This window comes from Scylla paramamosain, chromosome 21 (assembly GCF_035594125.1).
Source record: "Scylla paramamosain isolate STU-SP2022 chromosome 21, ASM3559412v1, whole genome shotgun sequence".
NCBI lineage: Eukaryota > Metazoa > Arthropoda > Malacostraca > Decapoda > Portunidae > Scylla > Scylla paramamosain.
The window spans coordinates 3,915,794-3,931,348 of NC_087171.1; the positions used below are offsets into that span (position 1 = coordinate 3,915,794).

Consider the following 15,555-nt stretch of genomic DNA (forward strand, 5'->3'; position numbering starts at 1 on the left):
AGGGTGAGGGGATGCCTGACAGTGAGAATATGTAGAGCCTGAAGGTGAATGGGGCAGTGGGGACTGATAAGAAAGAAATGAGAAGGGCAATAGAAGAGTTATGGTGCAGGTGAGGTACTTGATGTGAGAGAAGGATGTGTGATACTGGAGAGGAAGGATGCAGATGAGATGAATTAAAACATAAGCAGGAAGAAGGTGGAGAAATGTGTGAAAAGGCAGAAGAATGGGAAGACAGCAGGGCCATATGAGATACCTTACGAGATGAACAAAAATGGAGGGAAAATTGTGATTGATGACTAAGCTATTTAACCGGGTGTGGGAAGAGAAGAGAGTGCCGAAAATATGAATGAATGCAGAGTGACTGTTGCATAAGGGAAGATATAAGAGTAAGAATGAATTGAAAAAGTACAGGCTGATTGCATTAATGAATATAGTAGGTAGACTTTTTAGTGCAGTGTTGAATGAGAGATTGTGTAAATGGATTGAGAAAACTGGAGTGTTAGGTGAAGAACAAAATGAATTTCGTGTGGACAGGAGAGCAGAAGATAACATGTTTGTGGTGAATTAAATGAATGAGAGAAAGAAGAAGAATGGTAGTAAACTGTACTTAGCTTTTTCTAGACATAGAGAAAGCGTATGATAGGGAGAACAGAGAAATGTTAGGTAGAAAAAATTGGGTTGAGTGCAAAGATCATTAACATAGTGCTAAGTATGTATGTGGACACAGAGCTAAATACAAACTAGAAGACATAGAGACAGACTGAGTGAAGAGTGAGAGAGGAGTTAGGCAAGGATGTATATCATCACCAACTCTTTTTAGCTTGTATACAGAGATAATGGCTGCTAGAATGAGAAGAATGAATGCAGAAGTAAGTGTGGGGAATGATAAGATATATATGCTCTTGTATGCAGATGATGTTGTAGTTATGAATGAGCCGGCAGATGAGCTTCAAAGTTTGTTTGATTTTGTGGATGGGTATGGAAGAAACTTTGGAGTGAGATTCAACCGTGAGAAAAGCAAGGTAATGATTGTGAATAGGTCAGAGGATGAGGGAAACTGAGTGTGGATACTGGTAGAAAATGAGTTACAATAGACAGATGAATATAAGTATCTGGGAATGTGGATGAGTCCGATTGGTTGTGTGAAGGCGAAGAATGAAAAGATAAGCATGGTGAACCAGTGGGTTGCTCGACTAGGAAGTGCAGCAAGGATGAGAGCCAGTATGACGCACAGGGAGAAGTTTGGAAGAGCTTGGCTGTTCCGAGCATTATGTATTGTATGGATGTGATTGCGTGGAATGAGAATGAACTAGAAAAATTAGAAGTAGGACAGAATAGAGTAGCAAGAATGGCACTGAATGCACCAAGATATGCAGCGATAGAGGCTTTGAAAGGAGACATGGTTATAGTTGGGTTTTTTTTCAGCGGTTTGAGGGGAGGCATGTTGAGAGTGACTGGAGTATGATTGATAGAAATGGAGAGGGTTTAGAATGGGATGTAAGAAAATGGAAGAGTGAGATAGAGTAGTGAAACGTGTGGGACTGAATGGATGGAAGAATAAGACTGAACAAAAAAGTACTTTGGAGTGGTATATAGAGAAAAAGGCCCCAATGTATGAAAAGTGTTATGAGGGAAGTCTGGGTGGTGATCTCTTTCGAGCGAGGGCACAGTGTATGAATGTGAATCCAAGGAGTTACAGATGGTCTGAGTCCCGCAGCAAAGTGTGTCAGATATGTGACATGGGAGAGGATGAGACGTACGGTACGTGGAGCATGTGATGCTGCAGTGTATGAAGTATGCCAGAGACAGGAATGAGATGATACAAGTTGTGCTGAGGGAACTGGGGAATGTCAGAGTGGAGAAGACAGAAAGGGAATGAATGGTGTTGCTGCTAAGACTGTGGAGACCAATGAAAGGATGACTGAGGCTGTGAAGTTCTTGGAGAAAAGGGTGTACTAGATGTAGGAGTTAGTGATGCGAAATATGGTGTCTTTTTTCTGTTTTCCATTTTTCTTTTTTCTTTTTTTCCTACACGAGTTGCGATAAAAAGGCCTGTCTCAGGAGGAATCATGAGCCATCTGTAGTATCAAGATCAAGATCAAGACTCAAGTCTCGCAAGAATTGTGTGGCTGTGCCAAGTATAATGTATGGTATGGATGTGATTGCATGGAATGAAAGTGAAAATGATAAGTTAGAAGTGGCCCAGAATAGAGTAGCAAGGATGGCACTGAGTGCACCAAGGTACACAGCAGTTGAAGCCTTGAGAGGTGATATGGGATGGAGCACCTTTTTAGGGAAAGACTCACAAAAGCCACACTTAGGTACAAGATTAGGCTTGAGAGAATGGATGATGCAAGAATAGCAAGGAAAGTGTACCTGTGGAATGAAAGTGGAAGCAAATGGAGGAAGAGGTACATGAGAATGACAGACAGGAATGGATTACAAGTTGTGTGGGCAATGAGAATGGCTGGGAGGAATCTAAATGAGCGTGAATGGGTAGTTACAAGAGGAGGCACAGTGGGAGCTGAATGGGATGTGAGAAAATGGAAGAATGAGATAGATAAAGAAGTGATATGTGTGGAACTGAATGAATGGAAAAATGAGATGGAAAGAAAGAAGACCATGGAATGGTATAAGGAGAAAGGGGCCCCGAGGTATGAAAGGTGGTATGATGGAAGCCTGGTCGGTGATCTCTTCCGAACGAGGGCACAGTGTATGGATGTGAAAGCAAGGAGTTACAGATGGTCTGAGTCCCGCAGCAAAGTGTGCCAGATATGTGACATGGGAGAGGATGAGACGGTGGAATATGTGGTGCTGGAATGTATGAAGTATGCCAGAGACAGGAATGAGGTGATGGAAGTGATACTGACTGAGTTAGGGCATGATAGGAATGAAAGAGTGGAGAAGACAGGAAAAGAATGGATGGTGTTGTTGTTGGGATTGTGTAGAGAGGCGAATGAAAGGATGATTTAGGCGGTGAAAGAGTTTCTGGAGAGAATGTGGCGTGCCAGATGTAAGAACAATTAGTGTAGAAGATATTGTTCGTTTCTCTTTTTTTTTCCCCTTCTATAGGAGCTCCCGATCCAAAGGCCTGGCTTAGTGATCCCGAGCCACCTAAACCATTAAGATCAAGATCAAGATCAAGTTGTATATGCCCGCCTATCTTGACCACAAAATTTTCATGGCTAATTAGCATCGCCTGACCTTGTTCCCTGCCCTACATTGCTCCTGCTAGTGTCTGACCATCCCGGAGACCACACACCACTTTCAGCTGCAGTAGCCACGCCTGAGACGCTTCCACCTCCACCGGGCCACACTCCCATCACAACTCTAGGCTGTGGGCGTCACCACCTTGGAGCTGCCCACCCTACTGGCGGCGGCAGACGTCCACGTCTCACCACGACTTGCCCCTCAAAAGACAACGCACCAAGGAAGGACAACAGGCGGGGACTATTAGGATGTAAGCTGTGTATTATTAGGGTGTAATGGTACCAGCGACCTGTCTTCATCACCTGGAGGTCACCAAGAAGACTGACAACAAAAAGTAGTGCAGGGTGAGTAGTGCACCCTAGCACTGTGTGTGTGTGTGTGTGTGTGTCTGTGTGCGCGTGCGTGCTTGTACGCGTGCGCGCAGGTTGTATTTGGTTTTGTTTGCCTTTTTTTTTTTCTTAAGTATATAAGAGCCTCTCGCCAAGGGCAAAAAAAAAAAAAGTTATTATTTAAGTGCTCACATCTCACATCAAAATAAATAAATAAATAAATGTTTTCAGTGAAGCACTTGGATCACATATAATACTGTGGTGTATATCAGCATTAATATGAAGATAACCTTAGCCTCTTCTCCCGAGGTTAATACTTATATATCAGATAGAATTAAGGTTGCAAAATATCATGCAATATATATCAATTTCCAGAAACTTGTTAAAAAAAAAAAACAAGGTAAAAGATTAATGAACTGATGCATCCCCACGTGACACCTTCTCCCTCTGAGGGCTTGAGAGTCACTGCTGGCTGGCTGCCAGAGCTGTGCAGGGGCAGGGTGGGGTTAGTTGTTACAGGAATCAGAATACTTATTATTATAGAATTTGTAGAACGAAAGTAGCCAGGCTGAGCGTTGTCAAATGTTTAATTTCAACCTGTTAAATACTTCACAATAAGACAATTGATACTGATAATGTAATCCTGACCAGTACAATAAATCAATAAACTCACAATGGTAATGATACAAATACACCCCAAAACATAGACCCAATGCTGATAGTGGTAAAATATCCCCGAGAAAAAGCAAAAATGTACCAAATCCCTGAACTAATTTCACCATGCACATATATGTAAATGATAATTACTATACGGAAAGAAACATAATGCTGAAAGGTATACATACCCCTGTAGCACTTTCATCCTAAGCAGTGCTGGACAGCCACCTCAAATCTGCACACGTCACCACTTGGACTGTTACCATGCAGCATAACCTGAAACACTTCATACATTCACACAACAATAAAAACCTGCCCTATTATCACAGCTAAACAAGTAACACCTATACTGAATATTCATCATAACACTATCTCACCCAACACCACGTACATGAAAACACAGTAGTATAAATGAAACATACATCACTGGTCCTAAGGAGCCCGAAGCAGTCCTGAGACCACTTGCACTGGTCCCACATCCTGGCGACCTTGCTCCACCAAATCCAAGCATTCAAGAGATGTAGTCACATGACAACACAGTAGAAAGGTGAACCATCCACAGGGAGTAGAGTGGCAGGACTGGCTCAAGTCTGCCTGACAGCCATCACCAAGACACTGCCATGTCAGTGAACGAGCAAATGATGAACTACATGTGTGGGATCAACCCTTACAAGAAGCATAATCTCATAAATATCATATTCATGATACACTCCCACCTCCAAAGAAAGATGCATATAACCTTTACAATTCTTCTACAGGAAGTAACACCACCAGTCTATGAACAGATCTACACATTGTTTTATCCCTAACACCCTTATAGTCAGCACCAGGTTTACATAATTTGTACCTTAACAGAACTTCCCTTACTTTACCATCTCTTTCTTGCTCTGCTTTAGTGACCTGAGCCAGTCTCCATTTATCCCTGATGGGATTGGAGTCTTGGACAATCACTATATCTCCTGGTTTCATATTCCTCCTTTCCACATGCCATTTCTGTCTCACAATCAATGTAGGAAAGTAGTCCTGTTGCCATCTTTTCCAGAATGAATTTCCTATACTTTGTATGAAATCCATCCTATCCTTTGAACCTACATCATTGCTAAGTATGCCAGGAGGTACTCCCATGTTAGTGTCCTAACAGCAAATTGTTTGGACACAAATATACCCTTAATTGCACATTATATCCTGGTTTAATGCCAATGGGTCTACTGTTTAACAAATTTGCCACCATACACCACAGTCTGAAGTTCACTGAAAGTTAGAATGCTATCTCCCACGGATTTAGATATGCCATTCTTTACAAGTCTAATTAAGCTTTCACAAGCGCCATTCAACCATGGGGCATCATTGGACTTGTTGAACAATCACTGTATGCCATCACTGTATCCATATCTGGATATGACATCTAAATCCAGATCTTTAGCTACCTCACATAGCTCCTTGTTAGCAGCAACCAGCTGTGTGCCATTGTTGGAATGAATAGTATGTGGATAACCCCCTGATACAAACAAATCTCAAACTACCCAAGAATGCTTCATTGCTGTAGTTTTCAGTGATGTCCAGATGCACTGCTCTGGATGCCAAGCAAATGAAAATGACTCCAAAGCATTTCCCACAAATTCTGCGTCTAACAGCATCCTTTATAACAAAAGGGCCAAATAAATCAACAGCAGTATGGTAGAATGGAGGTGATGGCTTCATACGTTCATTACTGACTTGGCCCATGCACTGATCCTCAATATTCCTTTCAAATCTTCTATACATCACACATTTTTTTTTCTTTATTGACTTTAATATTCTCCTAGCTCCTGGAACCCAAAACTTTGATTGTAGCCTTACTAGTGTGGAATCTATCCCTCCATGATCAATCTGATGTAGATATGATATGTATAATTTTGTGAAAGCATGGGCAGAAGACATTAATATGAATCTTTCTCGGTTCCAGTTATCCTTTAGCCATTTGGCTATTCGCTGACCCACCATTATTACTTCATCCACTGTAGGATGGATGGAGTAGGTCCCAGAGTTTTGAATCTCAGTTTCCAATCAACTAAGTCTAACTGTGCTGCCTTTATCTACAGACTTTTTGCTGACTTTAAATCCTCTATTGAAGGTTTAACAAAGACTCCCTTTAATGATCTATCCCTAGCACACCTTATTAGTCTGCTGGTAACCTTCAGTAACTTATGATAACTGTTGAAGTTATCTAAATTTATGTCACTCAGTAATCCCTCCTTAGCTACACTAGTAAGAATTAGATCTCTTCTATCTGGCAATTCATGTTCACATCTTTGACTGATAGGCCATTCAGCAAAAGGTGCATATAGGAACTCAGGACCCTTTTGCCATTCAGATTCCTTATGTAGCACACAAGGTTTATGAGGCTTTGTCACCAGATCAGCTGCATTATGTCTAGTTTCTACCCAAAACGAATCAGTAGTCATAGTTTTATGATGAATTTCTGCTATTCTAGAGGCAACAAATCTTCTAAAACCATGAGACTCTTTCTGGATCTGCAAACGTACTATCATGGAGTCTACAATATATATCACTGGCTTGAACTGGTACTGAGATTCCGTTTCAATGCACTGCTGTAATCTACAAGCCAAAATGGCACCGCATAGTTCTATCCTTGGTATGGTTATCTGCCGAATAGGAGTGATACAATTCTTTGCTGCCAGGATATTTACATCATAATCTCCAGTACTTAACTCCCATCTCACATAAGCACAACATCCATATGCCATCATTGACCCACCTGAGAAAATAATCAGCATCGGCTGGCCCACAGCATTTACAGGTTTTACACATCCCGGGAATGACAATTTCTCAACATCGTACAAACTTAAGAAAAAATCATGCCATTCCCTTACATTTTCTTCATCTAAAGGTTCATCCCAGTCTATCAGTTTTCCCTTGTCTGTCCCCTCCTCCTTCATGACTAAAGATCTCATCAATAATTTAGCTTTCAAAGTGACAGGAAGCAGAAATCCAAGGAGATTGTAAATAGATGCTACTTGTCTGAGAAACATTCTGCATGTGAGGGTTTGTGGAAACTCAATCACGCATTGATCTTTAGTCATTCCCGGAGAGAGAGACGCACTCCCTTGCTTTTCCTTGAAAAATTGACAGACACAGTGAATACAAAATTATCCTGTGAAGGAAGCCATTGCAAACCTAAAACCTTGGCATTGTTTACATTCAGTATGTTCATGTTATCAAGACTGTGCCCATCTCAGCTAACAGTCCAATGCTTTATATGAAAATTACCTTCCCTTAGCACAGTTTCAGTGTCTGAGATCAGCATGAATGCTTCAGGAAACATGTGAACAGATTTAATCAAATCATCCATGTAAGTATTCTCTTTAATCAGCTTGGCAATGTGGGAATTATTCTCCATTCATCTCAGCTGTGTATCTCAAAGCCATGACCGCAATAGCGCCACTAGGACAGTCGCCAAACGTTACAGAAGTTAACATAAAACGGTTGGGTTCTCTTGAAGTATTCATGCCTCTCCAAAGGAATCTATGGACATGCTGATCAAATTCACTCATTTCTACTGAATGGTACATTTTACTAATATCACCCACAGTACCCACAATCTCTTCCCTGAACCTCAGTAACACACCAATGATGCTGCTCAAAATTTTTGGCCCCTTAGCCCAATAGTCATTCAATGTGTGTCCACAGTTTTGGGTGGATGAATTAAAAAAATATCCTCAGGGGGGTGGAACTTGACTCTGGCTTTAAGATTTTGTGATGGGGAATGTAGTATGTGGGGCCATCATACTTTTCAATGTCATGTTCCGTCAATTTGACAGCCACCCCTCTCTTTAGCATGTTCTCAATTTCCTGATGATATTTCTTTGCATATTCCTCACCTAATCTGTGTAATCTTCTCTCTGTCAACCTAAGTCGAGCCATGGCAGCCTTAACATTGTCAGGTAACTTATAAGGGTCTCTAACACATGGATAAGCGGCAACCCACTTCTTGCGTTTCTCATTATAACTCAAACCCCTCTCAATCAGTTCGAGTTCACTTTCTTCCTCCATAGTGTACTCTCCATTAGCAGGACATCCTTTACATAAACATCTGACACATTTAGGGGTACATTCTTTTCCAACAGTATCTAAGCTGAAGAATTTATCAAGACTCCTTAAGATTCTCACCCTTTTCAACAACCATGAAGTTGTGTTCCAAGTTCACAACAGCCTTATTTACAACAGCTGTTAAGTGACCTACTTCATTAATTCTGGTTGATATTAATGAATGTCCTCCCCTCAGGCAATACCCAAAGTTATTTCTCAATAGCTGCAATTTTCCCTTCGTTTTGATTACTTGCAACAACAACTCACAATAATCTGAGCCAACCAGCATATCAGTCTGTCCACTTGGTCTGACAAAGTTACCCACATCAATGTCAGAGAATATGAGAGGAACTTTAGACACATCCACAGCGGGTGCCTTGGCAGATATTGTCTTGTACACACAAACTATACTCCTTGCTCACACACTTCTTGGTCATGTTCCCCACCTTTACTTTACTATTGACAGCATGACATCAGCTCCCCTAAAACCCAACTTCTTGGCCATACTATGTGTTACCATGGTAATGTCAGATCCACAATCTCAAAGCAGAGTGATGGGTTGTCCCGCTCTGTACACAGTACTGATAGCTAACATAGCCCTATTTCTGGCACAATTTCCAGAATTAACTGAAATGTTAACAAATGATCCATGAAGTAAAGGGTGATGCTGCATGCTGCAAACGATGCCTTCGTTATCCTTCTTATCACAATGCCCATCAGATTTACAATTACGAGACAGGTGTCTTTCACTAAGGCACCAAAAGCAAGCACCCTTTCTTTTGGTAATTTCCAATCTCTCAACACTGTTCAGTGACCTGAATTTGCCACATTCATTAATTCATGAACCCATCATCTCCTGCTACTTCTTTTGTCAGTATGTGATGTGTTGTTAACAAACTAAAGTCTCATCTCCTCCAGCATTCTATTGGTGTTTTCTGATCCTCCTGCATGCCTCTGACTATATCAAGCAATTTTGACTCTTCTGTTTTATCTGTTCTCACGACATTACAAGCAATGGCACTCCCTACCTGGTTATTCCTAGTGGAAGACTCAGAGTAACTTATTACCCTTTTTCACACTGCAAAAATTTCAATAGCTCGGGGAACAATTTTGCCTTGTCAAGAATCTTATCCACTAATAATATCCATTCCCACTTTTGAATCCTAGGAAGAAGTTTTTCAATCATACTGACGATACTCGCAGAGTTCATCTCCCCTTCTAATCCAACCTTCTGTAAGTCTAAGTAGCACCTCTCAACAACAGTTACCATATCCACAAAACCTCTGTCACCCCTCTCAGTCAACCTTTCCAAGGATTTCAGATCACTGATCACAATATCAACCAATTTCCTTGGGTCTCCATACTCCTTATCTAATATTCTCATCATTTCATCAAACTCTTTCTCATGACCAGTTATCACGAGTGGTACCTCACCAAGACACTGTCTCAACACAAAAGGGTTCTGTCCATACTTTGTCACAATTATATTCATAAAGTCATCTTTGAAACTTGGATACATTCTAATATCATCATTGAACTTAGGGGGCTTCAAAGCTTCCACCTTAAGACTGGCACCACCTGCACTAGTCGAATCACTACCCTTCCTCTTAAGATCTGACAACAAGCGAAGCACTTCACAATGAGTATTATCACACTCCATCAAGTAAGCATTTTCCTCATCACTTTCAGATTGCTCTTGTTTACACTCTTCTAGATATGCAATCAGATCTTCACCTCTCACCTCTAGTTCATGGAGCTGGTTCACTATTTCATCATAGACAGATTCCAAGACATCTGGCAAATCACCTTGCTTCAGCTGTTCTCGGAACAGGTTAACCTTACGGGTGAACTTGGCCTTGGCTGCCCCTCATACTCTCCGTAGGGTGGTTTCGTCATCAGTCAACGTGTTGGTTGAAGTTGAAATGTAGAACAAAAGTAGCCAGGCTGAGCGTTGTCAAATGTTTAATTTCAACCTGTTAAATACATCACAATAAGACAATTGATACTGACAATGTAATCCTGGCCAGTACAGTAAATCAATAAACTCACAATGATAATGATATAAATACACCCCAAAACATAGACCCAATGCTGATAGTGGTAAAATATCCCCGAGAAAAAAGCAAAAATGTTGTACCAAATCCCTGAACTAATTTCACTATGCACATGTATGAAAATGATAATCACTCTACGGAAAGAAACAATGCTGGAAGGTGTACATACTTCAGTGGCCCTATAGCACTTTCATCCTAAGCAGTGCTGGACAGCCATCTCAAATCTGCACTTGTGTCACCACTCGGACTGTTACCATGCAGCGTAACCTGAATCATGTCATACATTCACACAACAATAAAAACCTGTCCTATTAAAACAGCTAAACAAGTAACACCAATACTGAATATTCATCATAACACTTATCTCACCCAACACCACATAACTCTGTAACCCCGCTGTACAATACAACGTGAAAACACAGTAGTATAAATGATACATACATCACTGGTCCTAAGGAGTATTCCAACTCCCATAACAGCTAACCCTGCCCTACACAGTTCTGACAGCCAGCCAGCAGTGACTCTCAAGCACTTGGAGGGGGAGGGTGTTGTGTTGGGATGTGTCATTTCATTAACCTTTTTTTTTTTTTTTTTTTTTTTTTTTTTTTTGCTTTAACATGTTTCTGGAAGCTGATAAATATTGCATGATATTCTGCAACCTTAATTCTATCTGATATGTAAGTATTGATCTTGGGAGGAGACACTAAGGTTATCTCAATATTACCCATTCTATACTGCAGGAAGTTGTTAATTCCTGAGATATTAATGTTTATCAAATTTTTTGTTAAGGTAGGTTAGGTTAGGTTTAGTTAAGTTTGGTTTGATTAGGTTAAGTTGAGCTCCATTTTTTTTTTTTTTTCAATGTCATGCATAAGGAGGAAACTACATTTTTTTGATAGATTTTGGTGGTATTTGGATGAATTTCTGCTTGTTTTTTGTTGGAAATCATTGGCTTATGTGTGTCTGTGGGGGAGTATAAAAAAACTGTTGATTTGCTGCGTAAATTGTTACTAGATAAGTATTTTGAATCCTACCTCTTGAAAGATTTCAATACATATGAAGGTGGAAATACAGAAGCAGGTAGGGAGTTCCAGAGTTTTCCAGAGGAAGGAATGAATGATTGAAAATACTGGTTAACTCTTGCATTAAAGAGGTTGACAGGATAAGGGTGAGAGAAAGAAGAAAGCCTTGTGCAGTGAGGCTATGGCAGGAGAGGAGGTATGCAGTTAGTAAGATCAGAAGAACACTTAATGTGAAAATAGCTATAGAAGATAGCAAGAGATGCAACTTTGCAGCAATGAGAGAGAGAGGCTGAAGACTTTTTTTCTTTTTAAGAGGACCACTGGCCAAGGGCAACAAAAATTTTGAATAAAAAAAGCCCACTTAATTTCAGTTCCCAAGAAATGTCAGATAGAATGATAAAAAACAGGATAAGTGTCTTGAAACTCCCTCTTGAAAGAGTTCAAGTCATAGTGTGCCAATTCCCCAGTCACACTTTAAAATATGCTAAAGAAAAAAATAATAGTAATAAAGGATAGAAGAGACCAAAAAAATTATTTACTGGTTTGAGTGAAAGAGATAAAAAATAAACAAATAGTTTTACTTTAAGTACTCACAAGGTAGAAACCTTAACATTCGCCAGGCTGAGGAGGATTCTTATCTGTTGCTTCCCCCATCTCTGGTTGAAGACCATTCGGTGGGACTGCCTGTCTAACTAACCTAACTGATTTTGAGATCCCATTAGTGCCTATCTGTTCAGTGGTGGAGGGTGTGGATGGAAAAGTTGTGCAGCATCACTCTCAGGCAAGTCATGGTTTAGGTTATGTGGCCACTGGTGGCCACCTAGACTCACCAATAATGGTGAGGGTAAAGGGTACCCAAGACGGTGTCCCTTCTTGTCCACAGGGCATCCCTGGCGGGCCTCGTGGTCCCTGGTGCGTCCTCATGGTCCCCTTGCTGGTAATTCTTCCCAGACAATTCCTCCCTTGACAAAACCTGCTGGGGGATTGAAGCATCACCTCTCTGCTGAATGCCTCCTAGGTGTTATTGGCATGTAGTTGGTCTTCCACACACCATAACTACCTGGGGGAGTTGGACGATCTGCTGGCCTGAGTAAGAGAATTCATGCTTGCCTTGGTGTGTGTTGAGGCCAGAAAAAAATGAGGGAGACCCATGTAGGGGTCAGGTTGGGTGTTTTTATTGTTCCATGTGAGCCTGGCTGATTTCGATTGGCTGAGATTCTTATTGGCACTAATTAGTAACATAGGATCCATGCTATTATCTCCTACCTCCTACACCTATCTATTATCTTACTCTGCCTGGGTTTGACATGATTATCTCAAGAAACTCTCTCTTTAATGACTTGCATCAGGGTGGTCCAACTATGGGCCTGCAGGCCACAAGTGGTCCGCCAGTTGATTGTCTGTGGCCTGCGACCGTTTGTGTTATAAACTTATCTTGTACACAAAAAACACAGACAAAGTTTCTGTGCCTGTATATGGAATAGTAATAGGAAGTAGGATTACTAGGATTATATATATATATATATATATATATATATATATATATATATATATATATATATATATATATATATATATATATATATATATATATATATATATATATATATATATGTTACAGTCAATACCTGAATCCAGACAATTTGTAAAGTGACTTATTTTTTCAGGCAATTTGTGAACTGCCTAACCTAACCTAACCTAACCTAACCTAACCTAACCTAACCTAACCTAACCTAACCTAACCAGGCAGTTCACAAATTGCCTGAAAAAATAAGTCACTTTACAAATTGTCTGGATTCAGGTATTGACTGTAACATATATATATATATATATATATATATATAGTGGCCCTTTAACCATTTAGTGCTGAAGTGGCCCAAGATGTCGAACAAGTTGGACCACCTTGACTTAAATAGTCACTAGGAATACATTTGCATACAGTGCATGCATTTCAAACTAGTAATAAGTGAGTGGGGTGTGGGTGAGAGACTTTCAGGAAGAACTATTGTAGTCTCTATCCTCTCAAGTATAAAAACTGCAATACATTAGTAAGGAGGAAATACAGAAGCAGGCAGGAAGTTCCATAGTTCACCAGATGAATAACTGAGAATATTGATTAACTCTTGCATTCAAGAGGTGGACAGAATAGGGATGAGAGAGAGGAGAAAGTCTTCTGCAGTGAGGCTGTGGGAGGAGGGGAGGCATGCAGTTAGCAAGATCAGAACAGCAATCAGCATGAAAATAGCAGTAGAAGATAGCAAGAGATGTAACACTGTGGCAATGAGAAAGAGGTTGAAGGCAGTCAGTTAGAGGAGAGGAGTTAAGATGGAAAGCTTCTGATTCCACCATGTCTAAAAGAGCAGTATGAGTGGAACCTCTCCTTCCAGTACATGTGAAGCATACTCCACAAATGATTGAATAAGGTCCCTGTACAGAGTTAGCAAGGAGGGAGGGGGGTTGAGAAAAACTGGTGGAGATGACTCAGAATGCCTAACTTCGTAGAAGCTGTTTTAGCTAGGGATGAGATGTGAAGTTTCCAGTTTAGATTATAAGCAAAGGACAGACCAAGGATGTTCATTGTAGAAGAGGGGGACACTTGAGTGTCACTGAAGAAGAAGGGAAGGTTGTGTCAAGTTGACAGATGGAGGAATTCAGTTTTTGAGGCACTGAACATATCCAAGTTTGCTTTGCCCCAGTCCAAATTTTTAGAGAGATCAGAAGTCAGGCATTCTGTGGCTTCCCTGCATGAGTTGTTTACTTCCTGAAGGGTTGGACATCTATGAAAAGCCATGGAAAAGTGCAGGGTGGTATTATCAGTGTAGGAGTTGATAGGACAAGAAGTTTAGTTTAGAAGATCATTGATGAATAATAAGAAGAGAGTGGGTGACAGGACAGAACCCTGAGGAACACCACTGTTAATAGACTTTGGAGAAGAACAGTGATCATCTACCACAACAACAATAGAATAGTCAGAAAGGAAACTTGAGGTGAAGGTACAAAGAGAAGGATAGAAGCCATAGAAGGGTAGTATGGAAATCAAAGCTTTGTGCCAGACTCTGTCAGAAGCCTCTGGTATATCTAAGGCAACAGCAAAAGTTTCACCAAAATTCCTAAAAGAGGATGACCAAGACTCAGTAAGGAAAACCAGATCACAAGTAGAGCAGCACTGACAAAACCCATACTGGCGATCAGATAGAAGCTTGTGGAGTGATAGATGTTTAAGAATCTTCCTGTTGAGGATTGGTTCAAAAACTTTAGAGAGGCAGGAAATTAAAGCAATTGGACAGTAGTTTGAGGGATTAGAGTGGTCATCCTTTTTGGGAACAAGCTGAATTTAGGCAAACTTCCAACAGGAAGGAAAAGTAGATGTTGATAGACAGAGTCGGAAGTCTGACTAGGCAAGGTGCAAGCATAGAGGCACAGTTTCAGAGAACAATAGGAGGGATCCTGTCAAGTTTTTAGCAAAAGTTTGAGCGAAGAGTTCAGCTTTAGATAGACAAGATGGCAGCGGTGCCATCATATTGAAATAAAGGAGGGAAAGATGAAGAAGTTATTGGAGATGTTTTTAGCTAGGTGCCAGAAGTCATGAGGGGAGTTAGATCTTGAGTGGTTTTGACACTCAATTAATGAAGGAGTTTTTGGCTAGTTGGAGGACAGACTTGGCATGGTTCCAGGCCAAAATGTTGTCAGAATGTGTTCTTATTTGGAAGTTAAGTAGTCAAAAAAAAATATAGTCAGAGGAGTTAGGTGAAAGGTATACAGCACAGGTAAATTTTGTTTGAGTGACTGCAGGCATAGCCAGATGGTGAAAGATTTGGAAGATTCAAGAGCATGGGCACAAGAGCACGTTAAGTCATTGTAAAACATGGCAGTATTGTGCTTACTTTTTCTTTTTTTTTTAATAGCTTCCTTTGCTTTCTGTATGTGTTTATGCAGTGTTGTAAAAGTTTGAGCAAGCATTGACTGTGGCTCCAGAAGTAGATTAATCTATTTCATATTGAGTTCTGCAGGGATGATAGTGCAATGAGCTGATTTGTATATATATAAGTGGTAGTTGCTGGATAAGTATCTGTGTAATGAGTGTATTCGTATGGGGGGAAGCAGGGAGGCGAGGTTGTGCAAAGTGACGACCATGTCTGCTGACATAAGGAAGGCAAAAAGCAGCTGACTGCCAGATTGGTCTTGTTTAGGCTA

At 40.6% G+C, this 15,555-nt stretch overlaps 1 long non-coding RNA gene across 1 annotated transcript in view; it reads left to right on the top strand.

Annotated features, from left to right (window-relative positions):
- The first annotated feature begins 2,703 nt into the window (after positions 1–2,703).
- LOC135110879 (uncharacterized) overlaps positions 2,704–15,555 on the top strand; it is a 31,219-nt gene continuing 18,367 nt past the window's right edge. The window contains exon 1 of the long non-coding RNA XR_010273479.1: positions 2,704–3,554. This is a non-coding gene — a long non-coding RNA (uncharacterized LOC135110879). The remainder of the gene's footprint in view (positions 3,555–15,555) is intronic.